The 16,691-nt window shown below is 36.5% G+C and overlaps 1 long non-coding RNA gene across 2 annotated transcripts in view; it reads left to right on the forward strand.

Annotated features, from left to right (window-relative positions):
* Positions 1-15,699, forward strand: part of LOC129242598 (uncharacterized) — a 76,922-nt gene extending 61,223 nt beyond the window's left edge. For both annotated transcript variants that reach the window (XR_008582196.1, XR_008582195.1), the window contains exon 3: positions 15,660-15,699. This is a non-coding gene — a long non-coding RNA (uncharacterized LOC129242598). The remainder of the gene's footprint in view (positions 1-15,659) is intronic.
* The last annotated feature ends 992 nt before the right edge of the window (positions 15,700-16,691 follow it).

Raw genomic sequence — 16,691 nt, forward strand, 5'->3', positions numbered from 1 at the left:
CGTAAATTGAGAGGATTGAGATTTTGAGAAGCTATGGTCTACACCCGGAAAGCAGGGTCTTGCGTCAACTCAGCGAGCACTGGGATAGTGCAGAAACATGTAAAGTCGTGAGATCCGTTAGGCCTCGTGTATATCGGGGATGCACGAGGGGGGATTCTAACAATGCCACAGATCTCGAATTTGGTGAGTACCCTTACAGGGAGTGGTCCGTTAGGTGTCCATGCGGTGAGACTTGGGATTGCTACAAGTCCTTTCTGGAATCAGCACACCACATCCTTCACAGCTGCCCTGCCCTTGTTGGGCAAAGAGTTAGACACCTGGGCTCTCACTTGTTTGCTACACCTACAGATATTGCGGGCTTGCAATACATCATACATCTGGTGTATTTCACATCAGTAGCTTGAAGCGATTAATACAAAAGCAATTAGCCCATGTCGTGATCATCATCGTCTAATTCAAAGCCCCTTCTTCCTTCTTCTACCTTTTTGGTTGTTTTCCTCCTGTTTTTATTATTTCCTTTATGGTATTTGTCTCTATGATATCACACTGGACGAATTTTGATTCTTTGTCTAAGTGGGCCTCCTAACGTGGACATCCATTATCCTATCCGAGTCTTAATCAGAACAGCTGGCATGTCATACGATTTTTTATTAAGATTTTTTTTTTGGTTTTGGTGGGTGCGGTAGGGTTCAAAATGCCTCCGCACTTACAGCGACCGTCGCCTACTGCGTCCAGTTGTGTGACCACTTAAACAATCCCTGCTCTCCTTCTGGGGAGACACTCTTTCCGGGACTGCTTTCCATAAAGGACCCACGTCTGGGTCCACCAAATTCGTAGCCACCTGCATGCTATAGGGTCGTATTCGTATATCCCTATCTGTGCGGCTTCGCTTTGTTGCACTGTGCCGATGTCACCAATCTGCTCCCTCAGAGTATTTCTTTCCGCGAGCCATCTGTTACAACTACAAAACGTGTGTTCAGCGTCATTGTTCGGCGCTTACCTTGCCCACGCGGTATAGCTATCTCCGGAAGTATCCGTGGCCCGAGAGGAACTGAGTTAAGAAGTAGTTCACTTCCCCGAAGTTCCTTTGGACCCATTTGTTAATTGATGCAATAGGTTTTGCCATCCATCTGCCACTCGGATCAGTGTCCCATTGGGTTCGCCACCGCAGCATGGTTTGGCATCTCCGTTCTGAGAAGCTAGTGATGACGTGTTTCTTCTTGGAGTCCCACGCATTCATTCTTTACCGGACCATGAGGTCGACGGGTATCTGCCCGCTGATCACGAAAATTACTGCGCCTGCGACAGTGCGGTAGGCTGAGGCAACTTAGAGCGCCCCTGTTCGTTGCACAGTCTCCAGTGCTTTGCACTTAACTTTGCAGTTTAGCACAATTCCCATAATTCGCTGTCGTACTGGAATTGGGCTTTGGCCGCCATAATTTGTTTTCTTTTGCTCTGTGTTTGCGCACCGATGTAAAAGATAGAAAAAGTAGTATTCTAGGACTATGAATAAGTTCGTGCGGTTTTACAACAGATGGCGTAACTTGATTATTATTCCATCGATCCACATTTCCAAACATTCATTGGAGAGCTACTGTCGTAAGGCACAAACGTCAGTATAAGTTTTTTATTTGAAGCGTAAACAACAATATTTTTACCACACTTGAAAATGTCGAATTTCGTGCCAAATAATGTGTTTTTGCGGGGAATTCTTCTTCATTATTTTAATATGAAGAAAAAAGCAGCCGAAAGTCATCGTATCTTGGTGGAAGTTTATGGTGAGCATGCTCTAGCTGAGCGAACGTGCCAGAAGTGGTTTGCACGCTTTAAAAGTGGTGATTTTGGCTTGGAAGACGAAGAACGCGAGGGTGCGCCGCCAAAGTTCATGGATACCGAATTGGAGGAATTGCTCGATCAAGATCCGGCTCAAACGCAAGAAGAGGTTGCAAAAACTTTGGGAGTTGATCAATCAACCATTTCCAAACGTTTAAAAGCCATGGGAATGATCCGAAAGGTAGGCCATTGGGTGCCGTATGAATTGAAGCCAAGAGACGTTGAACGCCGTTTTATGGCATGCGAACAACTGCTTCAACGGCACAAAAGAAAGGGTTTTTTGCATCGAATTGTGACTGGCGATGAAAAGTGGGTCCATTACGACAATCCAAAACGTCGGGCAACGTATGGATACCCTGGCCATGCTTCAACATCGACGTCGGCGCAGAATATTCATGGCCTGAAGGTTATGCTGTGTATCTGGTGGGACCAGCTGGGTGTTGTGTATTATGAGCTACTGAAACCGAATGAAACGATTACGGGGGATGTCTACCGACGACAATTGATGCGTTTGAGCCGAGCACTGCGAGAAAAACGGCCGCAATACGCCGATAGACACGACAAAGTTATTTTGCAACATGACAATGCTCGGCCACATGTTGCACAAGTGGTCAAAACATACTTAGAAACGCTCAAATGGGATGTCCTACCCCACCCGCCGTATAGTCCAGACCTTGCGCCATCCGATTACTATCTCTTCCGATCGATGCAACATGGCCTGGCTGACCAGCACTTCCGTAATTACGATGAAGTCAAAAAATGGATCGATTCGTGGATTGCGGCAAAACCGACCGAATTTTTCACAAAGGGAATCCGTGAATTGCCAGAAAGATGGGAAAAAGTAGTAGTAAGCGATGGACAATACTTTGAATATTAAATTTGTAACCATTTTACGTCAATAAAGTTTCAAATTTCGAAAAAAAACCGCACGAACTTATTCATAGTCCTATTATTAAATGGAAAAAGTAGTTAGTTAGTTAGTTTTATATTCCTACAGGGTTCTTAAAAACAAAAAAACCCAAAAACCAAAAACTTTCTGCATTCCAATTGCCTCCCTTCGCACTTTTTCTTTTTGTCGTCTTTTTCATTACCACTTCGTTTCTTGGCATTTGTCCCGTTGCAGTTGCCTCCACTCAAGCTTTGTCTCTACTTTACAAATATTTACATTTTTGCGCTTGTGGTTTTCGCTGTACTGTACTTTGCTTTTCTTGCATGCCGTTTGCTGTGGGCTTGTATTTATTTACTTTTTTTCTATATTTTTTTCTGAATTTTATTTGCAGTTTTGGCTTTTACTACGATTTTATTTTCATTTTTGTCTGCTGTGCTATTAATTTCGTTTATGTGCTTTTGTTTTTTACATTTTCTCTGCTACTCGCTGGCGAATCGGTTGTGCAACAGCTTGTGCATTTTAATTGGCTCCAATGCAATTACCAGCTGCCTGGCATACTCATGAGCAAACATCTTAAAGAAAAGTTTCCATACACCCCTTGTAGTAGTGGCTTTATTCTTGCCACCATCCAGCGGTTGCCACCTTCAACTGCCTTTTTCATGTACGAAATTTACATTTTATTGCTAAATAAATATTGCTTTGTATTGTTATTATTAAGAGTCTCTTCCTCTTCCTCTTACTTGAGTTCTACTACAATATTACCCGTATTATTGTTCTATGCGCCATCTCCTTATTGCAATTTACAATAACTTTAGGCAAACTGACGTGCATACGCAGGCGTGCGACTGCTGTGCTTCCACACGTTGCTCGCTGCTACACTATTTGGCAAATTAAGTAAATTCCGTGTACGTGTTTTGCGTTTTGCCTGCGCAAAAGGAACCAGCGCGCAAGCTGTAGAAAAAGTAGATGACGAAACAGCAACCTGTTAAAGCCAGTCTATTGTGTGGCAAATGCGCGCACACGTCTGTCGCATATAAATCTTCATACAGTGAAATATGAAAAAACAAAAACAAGAAAAAGAAAACCTCTCCGCGTGCGTTGACGTCAAATGTTTTCTCTCCATTCACCGTTAAGTAGTACGAAGTGCGCGCCATTAATACATACATACTTGCTTCTGTGCAGCCGTGCAACAGTGCGTATGCGTAATATTTAATTAATACGCTTACAGTGCTTATTTGCAGTGCAATGCTTTGGCATCAGCTGTGCGCTGAAGGCGGTACAGAAGCAAGCACAAGCATGCAAACATAAAAAAAGTACGCAGTACAAAAATGTATATAGCATAGTAAGGAGCAGGAAGCGTTGCGCCTGAGTAGCCTAGCCCACGTTACGTATACGCAGTGTACCTACGCCGCACTGTTCACGCTTAAAAGCGAACAAAGCAGCTAATGTTTTTACACTAGCACACATATATGTATGTGAATATACAAAACATGCCTTTGTTCGCCTTTTGCTAAGTATTCCATGCACGTGTACTCGCTTCTTGCTGTTGTTGTTCTCATGCTACTGTAATTCTTGAAGCTATTGTTCCCACTAATTATGCGGAATTGCGTTATTAAGTTTTTGTAAAGCGAAAGCCAATTGAGGCAGCTGTAACCAGATTGAAACCTTGAGTAAATTGACGGTCTACTGGGGATATCGTTTTGTATTTTGCCTAAATACTTCGTCATATCTTTTGATTTCTATTTGTTACCAGAAGATCAGTGGCAGTAAAACGGCGCTAGTAGCTAATTAAGCAAATAGAAATACTCAACCACTTGAACAACAACAACAAATAAGGTATACAAATTCTAACGACACGTGGAAATTGTTCGCCTTTTCCATTCAAAAATCTAATACTTTTAAGGGGTTAGCGGTAGTCAGAGGCCCGAGGACTTTCAATAATGATGATTTTAAATGTATTTTTTTTTTTTTGATAGCTAGTTGCTTTGTTTTACAAAAAAAACCTAGCATTAATACATTATGTTTCGACTTGACTTAGCAAAATTTCAAAAAAAAAAAAAAACGTGCGTGTAGCGTAGTACACATAACAGAAGTGAAAGTTTCAAGGCAGACAAAGAAAAAGGGAGCGACCCAAGAGAAAATGAGAGAAAGAGAGAAAGCATATATATCTTAATAAATTCGCAATATGTACAGAGAATACAAATAGACAAAATTTACAAAAAACGGAGAAGGGTCGACCGGACACAAACCGTAACAACAACGCACACACTAGTCCGAGCGGTTATCACCCGCAGAAACGCAGCAATTCCAGGACCGTCGCAACGGCACAAGTTACGGCAAGGCAGAACCAATAAGTCCGACGCCGGAATGGATAGAGCTTTATAGTACGCACAAGTACTAAGCAGGAAACGAAAATAAGCGCCAAAAAATAGGCACCAAAAAAAAAAACGCAAAAAAAATTTGGGACCTAAAAACGCCCCAAACAGTAGGCACCAAGAAAATATAATGCCGAAAAGTAGGCACCAAAAATATATTTCCTACAAAGTTGCACCAACAACCAAGCCTCAAAAAGTAAGCAGTGTTATTTCTCACTAGAAATTAGCAACCAAATGAAAATATCAGGAAAAAAAGCCTAAAGTTTATCTAATAGATATATAAGGTATAGCTCTCTCTCTCCTTTTCCTCTACGTTATATCTTTTTTCTCTCTTGCGGAACGAAAATGCCCAAAACGTTGCATGACCTTGAAATTTTACTCTCCATTCTCGCTCGTCCATCGACGCCTAAGAAGTTTCACTTCAAAAATAATTTGTAAAAGTTATCGCTGTGTGGAGCCCGTTTCTCCAGAAGTCCCTTGCGGTGATCATCACAAGTCCTTGGAGACTCATCTAAAATCAATCGCACAAGAGAAAGTAGTTTTATTAATACAAAATTTTGTGATCGAAACTTTTTTTGTTTTCAAAATTAACAATACGGTGGCCTCAGAAAATATTTTTCAGATTTGTTTAAAAATATTGAAATTTTTGAAAAAAAATCCCTCGAACAGGCTCGAGTTTTTTATGCTTTTCAAAAGCAGTATAAATTTTATTGAAATCTACCAAGCGGTTTTTAAGCTGCAGTGATCGCCAGTTCAAAAAACATAGTTTTGAGAAAACGCATTTAAAGTTTTTGTTTTCGGTTTGTTTTTGCTCGAGCGCTCGTTGTTATTTGTTGAATAACTCGAAAAGTATTTATCGGATACACTTCAGATTTTCACATAATATTTTCAAGATATTTGACTTAAAGAAAATGCAAAAATATTCATTTTATTGACATTCTTTACTACCTCTAACCCTTTAACTGTTTCATAAGTGTTAAATATTTTTAAAATTTCAGTTTAAGCCCAAGGAAAGCCGCGGATATTTCCTGGTATTTTTATGTTTTCATATTCATGACAATAAGGAACGAGATAATTAACGAAGTAAAGGCGATAAGCTAGGGAAAATACTCCCACATAATTATGGGCGATATTTGCGCTGCTACAACGAATGCTATTGTATTGGATAATTGGGAAATTGGCTGCCTTATGGGCAAAAGTTATAGCAAAAAATTATATTACAAACTTTTTAAAATAATTCAAAATTATTACTTCCACTTCATTATTATTATTATAATTACCTTGAATTATTTTATTAATCTAAAATAATTTAATATTCATTCAAATGCTTGCTGTAAATTAATTTGCTTTGTATTCACTTCATATTGTTTTTGTTGTAAGTGCCAGCTCATCGAATATGATTTGCATATTAAATAGTTTCCGTCAGCTAAATATATAAATTCTCACCTAGAGAGCATAGCTGAAAGAATTTTTCACACAAACGTAATTGAATTATGCTCTCAAATCGGAAATTTGATATTAAGCTTCCTCCGAATCAAGAGCAAGGAGATATGAATAATGAGATTTACATACTAGCGTGTTTATATGTGAATCTGTATAATAAATAATTATGAATGAAGGTCAAAATTACTATTAAGATAGATGCTTAGGGCGAACTGGTTTAGAACGAACTGGCTTAGGGTGTACTTATTTAGGGCGAACTGGTTTAGGGTGAACTGGTTTAGAACGAACTGGCTTAGGGTGAACTTCTCATCACATTCCAGTTGTGTTACTTTATTTTGATATGTAAAACTGTATGATAGTGACAAGCCAGTTTTATAAAGGCCTAGCACGAGTTGTAGGTCTAGTAGAAGTTAACGAAATGATGCTATTGCCGAAAGTTCCTATCACATCCAAATACTGATTTTATGGTCTAAAACCTCCGATTTTGGCTAGGCCAATGCGAACAGCTACTCATACCTTCGTTATCGGTTATTTGATTTAGTTCTTTGGAAGATTCAACGCCTTTTCAAATGTATCAGGTCAGTCCATAAGTTCGTGCGTGTTCTAAAGATAGTTTTATAACTAATAAGAAAGATGTTTAAAGTATTTATTAATCAATAATATATTTTCCCTCATTATTTAAAATGACTTCCCAACATTTAGGCAAACTTTTACTTCCCTCAGCTCAGAGGTTAAATTCATCGCATGAAATAGTTCACAGGCACCTGATTCAGTTGGGAAAGGTTTCAAAGCTGGGGAAAAGGGTTCCGCATAGACTTTCCGTCGCCGACCTTCAGCAGAGAGTGAATGTGTGGTCTCAGCTGCTGCAACGGCTTGAAAATGAAAGTTTTTTGAACCGTATCGTTACTGGTGATGAAAAATGGGTCCTTTGCAATAATTTTGCTAGCAAACGCCAATGGTTAGATAAAGATGAAACACCAGAAGCGACCCGTAGAGATGGCCTTCACCCCAAGAAGATTCTCCTGTCTATTTGGTGGGATATGGCCGGTATTGTTTATTATGAACTTCTGGAATCAAACCAGACGATAACTGCTGATTAATATTCAGCTATCAAACCTGAATGAGGCACTTAACAAAAATCGACCGTCTTTAGTGAATAGACGCAAAGTTTTGTTTCATCACGACAACACAAGGCCTCATATCGCAAGGCAAACTTTAGGCAGGCCGTACGAGCTCGGATGGGAGCTAATGCCGCATCCACCATACTCTCGGGATATTGCACCTTGTGATTATCACCTTTGCCGTGGACTGCAATCCCATATGCGTAACAAGAACTACTCCTCAAAAGAAGCTATAAAAAGGGATATCGAAGCGTATTTTGGCTCCAAGGACAACAAATTGTTTGAGTAGGGAATTAAAAACTTGCCTGAATGTTGGGAAGATATTGTAAATAATGAAGGAAAATATATTATTGACTAATAAATACTTTAAACATCTTTTTTATTAATTTTAAAACCACCTTTAAAAAACGCACGAACTTATGGACTGACCTGATACCTTAGTTCTACATCCACATACTTGCCCTTGTGACTAATTAAAGCCTGGAGATAGCACTGCGGTTTGTCCCTGAATTTACCATTGACACGACTTTATAAACTCCGTCACGTGCTTTGCTCACTGCGAACGTCTGGCATCATTGCGGTTTTGCTCGCCCATTACGCAACCAATTTTTTGCTACCTGTTAATTATTGCCTTGTATTTCTGATTTTGTGGGCTACATTTTGCTTTACAGCATTTCGTGACAATGTCTGTAGTATTTGTGTATGAAAGTATATATATGTGTGTATATGTGGGTGTGTGTGTATGGTGGCAGCTTAATGGAATTTTAATTAAATTAAATTTGTGTTTAATTGTCTGTTTTATTGTGGCATACAGAATCTTTTTCGTAGTGCCAAAATGTCAAAACACCAAAGGGAAAATATTGCGGTTTTTTTAATTGATTTTCAAGAAAATAATTCACATAATATATTTTGAAAAGAAAAAAAAAGTATATATAATATATGTATATAAATTGTTGAATGTACTTATATCTTGTACATATACATATAAAAATTGATAGCATTAGAGTGTAGTGGAATATGTTTTTTACTATGATATTTAAAAAATTTTAAACTTTTTACTGGTCACATATGGACTCATCCTAGAAGGAATCTTTAGTAATTTACGGCTAATTCCATACCTCCTTAAAAAAAGTATCAAAAGAGTCAAGAAGAAGTTCTTTAATCGCATAACGCTGCAGCTGAACCCTTTCAAGCATATTTCTGTTTGCAAATATTTTTCCTACCACCATCTTTGGTAGTTTGGGGATTTTTGAAATGGTCTTTTAGTCACTTGCGTCTTATAGAGCACTTCTACCTGCCCTGTTGAAAACCAATATTAGACTTAGAAAATTCAGTTAGGGTATAAAGAAAGAACTATGCCAGGAATGCCGGATAAATTTACTAACTTCCTAGATAAATTTACTAACTTGCGGACAAGGAAGCCTAATACATAAATAAAAGTATACAGATAATTACTAAAGTATCAAAGGTGAAACTAGCTTTCAGTATGGCTCAGACTAGAACTTCTGATATGAACTGCAGATTCTTATATTTTAAAGAGCTGAGTTTGGTTCTGCTTTGCTTATGACCAACTTCCCTCTTGCGGATGTGGTCAAAATGTTCAACAAAATAAATAAATTTAGACTAAAATAAAACAAGAGGAGAAAAGAGATATGAGAAAGTGTTAGCAAAGGTAAAATAAAAACTGGTTTTAAGGAGTATTGCCACATAAATATTTAATATAGAATTGTATTTAAGATTTAACATTTTTATCAAAATTCCATCAGTTCGAAAATCGCCCTAAGGTTTTCGCAGTTTTATTTCCAAATCGGGTTGTTAGTTATATTAAAATAGAATTGCTAAAATTGGAAATTTAATAATATCGGCGTTCTATCGACGCTGTATCGCTCTAAAATCGCTGGAGAGCTTCTCATTCCAATCAAGGTTGGTCTGGGAATGTTTTAAAATTCTCAGCACGCTAGCATTAAGAAACTCTGTTACCTTGATGAGGGTTCCGGGACATGAGGGGCAAAAACTCCCTTCCTAGGTCCTGAACCTTTCTGCGGGATAAATAACAGTTTCAAAAGTGCCTTTCTTTTAGCAGGAACAACCAGACCCAATCGACTACTGGAGAGCCCAATCGGGCATGTGGCAGTCGAAAAGACTCATAGACCTCGAACGAATAAAGGAAGAAGCAATCCTTAACCTAAGCAGAAATGATATAAAACTTTACAGTGAACTACTAACAGGACACTGTGAACCTAATTATCACATGAAAAGGATAGGTGTGATAGAAAACAATTCCTGTAGACTCTGCAAAGAGGCAGAAGAAACAGCGGAACACGTTCCATGCAACTGCCCAGCAGAGGCACGACACAGCCTAAATTACCTGGGGAATGGGGCGATAGATCCAAACCAAACAGCCAATCAATAATAATAAAATATCGACATAAATTCATTTATTAAAAATAAATGAGCTACTCCGAAGCAGCAAGAAAAAATAAAAACCAAAAAAAGTTTAAGAAATGACAAAATATGTTTATAAAAAGAAATCAAAAAATAACGAAAAAAATATCAAACAGGGTTGCCATATATATATATATTCTGAAGTATACCCGACACTTTGACCTAAAAGATCTTTTGCGTGCAATGAAAATAATACCTTATGAAATTAAATTATTAATTATTCGAAATAACTCACCTTGCGGAATAAATTTTTTAAACGCTGTTTAGGGGAGAGCTTTAATTTACAAATATTTTTGAATAGTGTTGCCACTTAAATTCTAATAATTTTTTTTTTTATTTAGTAAATAAATAAATGGAATGGTATATAAAAAGAGCAAAAATTACAAATACATTTTCTATAGGGTTGCCACATGCTACGAAATAAGTTGCCCTAATAATTTAAGGAAAATAATTTATTGTTAAGTGAATTCATGAAATATTCATAATACATCTCTTATTGAGAAATTAACTTTTTTTTAGCGAACAGTGTTGCCACTTAATTTTGAAATAACCATTTTTATTTAGCCGATCAAAAAATGGGTAGTGGATGAAAACAACATGAAATTACAAATAAATTTCAATAGGGACTGCCACATAAGAGGAAGTAGTTTTCATAATCATTCAAAAAACAATTTATTACTAAGTAAATTAATTAATTATTATAATAAATTACTTCTTAGGAAATGCATTTTCTCAAAACCTATCTATATAAATAGTGTTGCCACTGAGTTCTTAATTTAACATTTTTTTCAGTAAATAAATAAAACGAATGGTATAAAATTTCAAATAAATTTTCAATTGGGTTGCCACATAATAGGAAATAGGTTGCCAAAATCACTCAAGGAAAATAATTTATTGTTAAGTGGATTCATTAATTATTCGTAATAAATCCCTTATTGAGAAATTAATTGTTTTAAATGTTATTTACAAGAATAGTGTTGCCACTTAATTTTAAATAAACAATTTTTATTTTGTAGACACCAAACAGGGGTAGTATGTAAAAAAAACAAAAAATTACAGATAAATTTCAATAGGGTTGCCACATACCAGGAAATAGCTTGCCATAATAATTGAAGGAAAATAATTTACTGTTAAATCATTTCATTCATTAATCCTAATAAATCACTTATTGGGCAATTGATTTTTAAATGCTATTTATATGATTAGTGTTGCCACATAATTTTTAATTTAAAATTTGTATATAGTAAATAAAATCAAAATGGATATCAAACAATATTAAACAAAAAAAATTACAAATAAATTTTCAACATTATAGGAAAAATGTTGCCCTAATCATTCAAGGAAAATATTCTTAAGTGAATTCATTAATTATTTATAATCACTTATTACGAAATACATTTTTTCAAATCCTATCTTTATAAATAGTGCTGCCATTAGTTCTTAATTTTAAATTTTTATTTAGTGAATAAAAATAAAATTGGATGGAAGGTATATTAAAGAAGAAAAAATTACAAAATAAATTTTCAATAGGGTTGCCACATAATCGAAAATAGGTTGCCATAATAATTCAAGGAAAATAATTTATTCTTATTCTTAATCATTTATAATAAATCAATTGTTGGGAAACTATTTTTTTAAAGCCACTTCTATGAAAAGTGTAGCTACTTAATTTTTAATTTAAAATTTTGCTGTAGTAAATAAAAAATGGATAGTAATAAAAAAAGCCAAAAAATTACGAATAAATTTTAAATTGGGTTGCCATATTATGGGAAATAGCTCCTTTTACTATATTCCGTGGGTGGAAGCCTTTTGATTTTGAAAAAAGTTTAAAGCTGTTCAGTGTTATCGCAGCTGAGCATATTTTTATTTAAATTGTTTTGCGTCTTAAATTTTTTAAATAAGTAAATCAATTTTTGTTATTACTCGTGGCATAAATAAAAAAAAACCTTCTGATTAAAATATATCAACCTGGCTCTTAGGCAATTCAGTAAGCTTATCAAAAGCGATTTGAAATATGTATATTAATAATTAACACAGTACCCTGAATATATGTATATCATCATATACATACATACCTGCAGAGCAACAAAGCTTTCAACAGCGCTTAGCTGGGCCATCAACAGCAACAACACATCACAAAATATCTGAGTACTTTCAAAGTAGCCACCTTAACGCGTATTGCTTTCGCATTGTACGAGCATTTCTGCTTCTGAGCGACGAAACATCAACAACGAAATTTATTATGTATGCGTTGCGCATACGCACCGTAGCACCGATACAATAGCGCGATAATTCATGACACATTTTCGCTGTGATAGACTTGTTTGGCGAGCAACCAAAAGCGTCAGTGTAGTATGAAATGTATGTATGTATGTATGTGTGTGCGCATATCTTGATGCAAAACAAACTGTTCATATGTACGCAGATTTATTTGAGTGATTGAGTGCGTGTTTGCTAACGGCGTCACTCCGACGCATGAATCTTCTTAGCCAACTTTTAAGTTTGATTTATTTATATTTGCACATTTATTTTTTACATTTCCTTTACTTCGTTGATGTGCAGCTTTATAACGTTTTTGTTTTTTTTACAAATGTTTTGTGTTGCGCATACGAATGCCACCACAGTGCGCGTATTTTTCGTACTTTACCTTTAGAGCACCTGATTGCTGACAGACTGTCGCACTGGGTTGGTTGTCTGTTTGTGTTGCTTGTTTTCTGCTTGCTTGGCCAGCTGATTATTCTGATAAGGCTGTTTGCTCTTCTATGTTTCATGTTTTTGTTTTGGCTATCGCAGCAGTTGCCAAAGTAGATGAGTAAATATATAAATCTTGTTAAGAATGTGTGACTGGAATGGCTGACAGCTCTGTGTTTTTATAGACTGCCTGGCTGCCATGGCTTCAATGTAGTTGGCAGACAAGGTGTCGCTATTTATCTGCAAATCATTTGAGTTCTTCATTTTGGCTTTTTTGCTGAAAATGAGCTGATTGTGCATTTGTTGAATTGCTTATCTGCTGAATGAAAATGCATTTTCATGCGTTTCAACAAAATTCATTTGAATTAATTAAAGAGTTGAATTAATTTTTAGTTTTTTAAATATATATTCTGGTATCAAAATGGAAGTAGCCTGAGCGTGGTGGTTCAAAAGTTTTTTCAATATACCTCAGTGATTCAGTCCTGATTTCTCTGCTTGGAGACAAAATAACAGCAAATTCGTCAACTAAGCCAGAAATATTGGATACTCACATACCTACGAGGTCGTTATTCAAAGATATCACGAAGGAAGCTTAATGGAAATCTGAATATAACTTCTACAGTATTGTCTAAGAAAAATGTGAGGCTGATCAAACATGAAATGTGAATTTTGGGAAACCAACAATTCCGAAATATTAACATTTAAAACCTGGGTTATGTCAGATTAGGTCGAAGTGGTTGTCTTGTGAAGCACACTCAGGCTCATAGCCCACTGTAATGCCAAGAGGGGAACTTGTGCTTATCTCTCCTGAAACCAGTGTGTGTTTTTAAAAAATCTTAGAATATCCCCGATATCTGCAGAACTAAGATCTTCCAATTCATTAAAAAATTATCCATCTAAAATAGTAAACCTACGTCTGAAATGAGCAGTACAATGGAACAGAAAGTGCGAGGTGGTCTCTTCCTCTACCTCATCTAGTCAGCTTCTGCAGAAGTCATGTGTTTGCACACCCATCCTCTAGGCGTTCCTACCTATTAAGCAGTGTCGCGTTATAACAGAAATCAGTGTGCTAAAACTATGCTTCAGTGCTTTTAGCATTCAGAGTCAGCCACAGCTGAGCGGGGATTCTGCAGGTGGTTTCATTGCGCCATTTTTCATTCGCTGCTCTTACAATTTCCTTAAAGATAAGCAGCTTACATGTTGGCAAGAGTATGCCTATATCGTCGTCTGTGTACTCATCCACTGATTTGATAACGAGTCTCGCTAGTTCATCGTCTCTGCAGTTATTCAATGTCGCAAATGACAGGAATCGATGCTACCTTTGGAAGAAATGGCTCAGTCATCTCGTTAAGAGATGTGCGACATTTCATGGCTACCTTGGAGGTTGTCGAATGCTTTGTGAGGGATTTTATCGCCGCCTGGCTAACAGTGAAAATGTAGGTAACAGCTCCGGATATCGCATCACACTATACCAAAATAGCGGCTTTCATTATTGCCATAAGTTTAGCCTGAAAAACACTACAGTAGTTGGGGGTCGGAAAATTGAAAGAGATACCCAGTTGCTTGGAATATACACTTCAGTCCACCCTACTCTCGAGCTTTGAGCCATCTGTGTATATATGGATGGACTCGCCCTGTCTTACGTTGTCTCGCTTCCACTGTTCACTTGAGGGTAGGAGAGTCGAGAACGTTTAAAACCTAAATGACATTCATTTGCAACGAAAGCCGGGACCTGCTTATGAGTTCCCACTTTTCAGGTAGATCTGCAATGTTGTTGAATAAAATTCTGAGATCAATGAACTATGAAAGGTTCCTTCAGAAAATTCCGGCGATTACAACCATCGCTCTCACACCATAGCGCTCAATTTCCAGGCTAACCTGAGGTACGTGGTACATTTCTATCGAAAATGGGCGAGTAGCGCATCCAACCCTACAAGGCTACGCGACCAACTGTTATCCTTCCCATCTAACTGCACACCAGCGTCTATATCATACCAAAATTTAGTTTACACCCCAATTTAATGGAGGACTAAGCTGAGAGTGATATTTTTTACTAAAGAAGGCCCATGCCATTTTATGTGATACCAAATACTTCAGCGAAAAAAGATTTTTTATTTTTTTTCACTATTTTATTTTTCGATCTATTGTTAAAACTACAAATTTTTTTTGGCCATACGAGATTCGTTCAAAAAGCTGTTAACCTTCAAAAATGGTCAGCCTCTTCTAAGCCGATAGTTTCAGAAAATTTTGTTTTTAAACTAATTTTATTTATAACAAAATGCAATTATTGGAGATATATGTAAATTGGGCCGACTTATGTAGTAAGTGAAGTGAAATATGAAGTGAAATATTTTTGGAGAAAATCTGAAAATATAAAAACATTTTATAATGCCGGTGGAAAATCGAAACCTTTTTTTTGATGAAAAGCTCTATTTGCCTGAACTTGTATAATATTTTTGAAAATATAATATAAAATTGTTATTTTATTTTTAGTTGCTGGATAAAATATAGCATAAGTCATAAATATTACAAAGTGCACAAAAAAAAGAGTAATCATCAAATTTTGTTTTAGATTAATTTTTTACTACCAAAAAAAAAAAAAGGTTTTGAGTGACTGAAATCTTATTTTTGACCTTAAGCGCTTCATTGCTTGTATGTTTGTATACTGCAGCTGTCTAGTGCACAAGCCTGAAATATGATTGATGTACGACGATGTAAGATTATACACCTTCCGATAGAATGATTAATTTTGCGCCACCTTGACTAATAAAGTTTTTGTATTTTAACATTATAAGATTTTTGTTTGCTCTCAGTTTTGCATTAATTGGATTATATCAAATATTTCTTTCCAATCTCTTTCAGGCAAATCCCAGGGGAGCTGCAGCCAGGCGCAGTGACTTCGGTAAGTAGATTTTTGAAGTAAATAATAAACAACGTTCGATGATTGCTTCGATAGAATTTGCAAGTTCAAAAATTCTCTCAAGTAACTTCCTCTATTCGTGGTAGCTTACTGAAATTTATAGTACGGGGAGTAACGTTGGTTCCGGGAATAATGGATGGAACAATATCCTTATTTTTGGAACACAAATTCATATTATGTATGGGGTATAAATAATGTCCACAAATAATTTTATTTTTGTGTTTAGTTAATTTCTAATTGAAATTAAAGGAAATGCACAAAATATTTTATCGCTTTTATGGCATAAAAAAGGTTGAAAAAAAGAAGGTCCTTAGTCGTTATGACAGTCCAGTGTGACCATTTGGTTTTTTGGTGATACAGATAGTGTTAGTTTATTCAGTTAATTTCCATATAGTAATGCAGCATTTGGTCAGTATTTTCTCTTTCTTGAAAATAGAGTGAGTGACAGCGGGTCCCTGGAGGCGCCTCGAAAAATTGCCTTTGCGGTGTACATCATAACTCGCAGCAAAATCATCTGGAACAAAAAAATTAAAGTGCATTTTTTGAAGAAGATATTTCTCAAAGTATACCGGGAGAGATTTTTGCTGATATTTTATTTACCTATAGTCCGTAACAAACTTGTATTTTTTATAGCTGGCATATACCTATGAAATGAGACTTTTTTCAATTTCAAACATTTATTAACAAAAAATGGTTATAAATTTATTCTCCAAAATAATAGCCATCGCTAGCGACACATTTTTCCCATCTCTCAGGCAATTTGTGGATGCCGCGCCAAAAAAATTGACTGTCTTTGGCCGCAAACCAATCATCGAGCCATTTCTTGGCTTCTTCGTGAGAACTGAAGCGCTGCTCGGAAAGTGCGTGGCCCATCGATGCAAACAAATGATAATCGGAAGTCGCCAAGTCTGGTGAGTAAGCCCCATGTAGCAGCGGTTCCCAATCGTACGTCTCCACCAACTCTCGGGTCGCTC

Source organism: Anastrepha obliqua, chromosome 3 (assembly GCF_027943255.1).
Source record: "Anastrepha obliqua isolate idAnaObli1 chromosome 3, idAnaObli1_1.0, whole genome shotgun sequence".
Lineage (NCBI taxonomy): Eukaryota > Metazoa > Arthropoda > Insecta > Diptera > Tephritidae > Anastrepha > Anastrepha obliqua.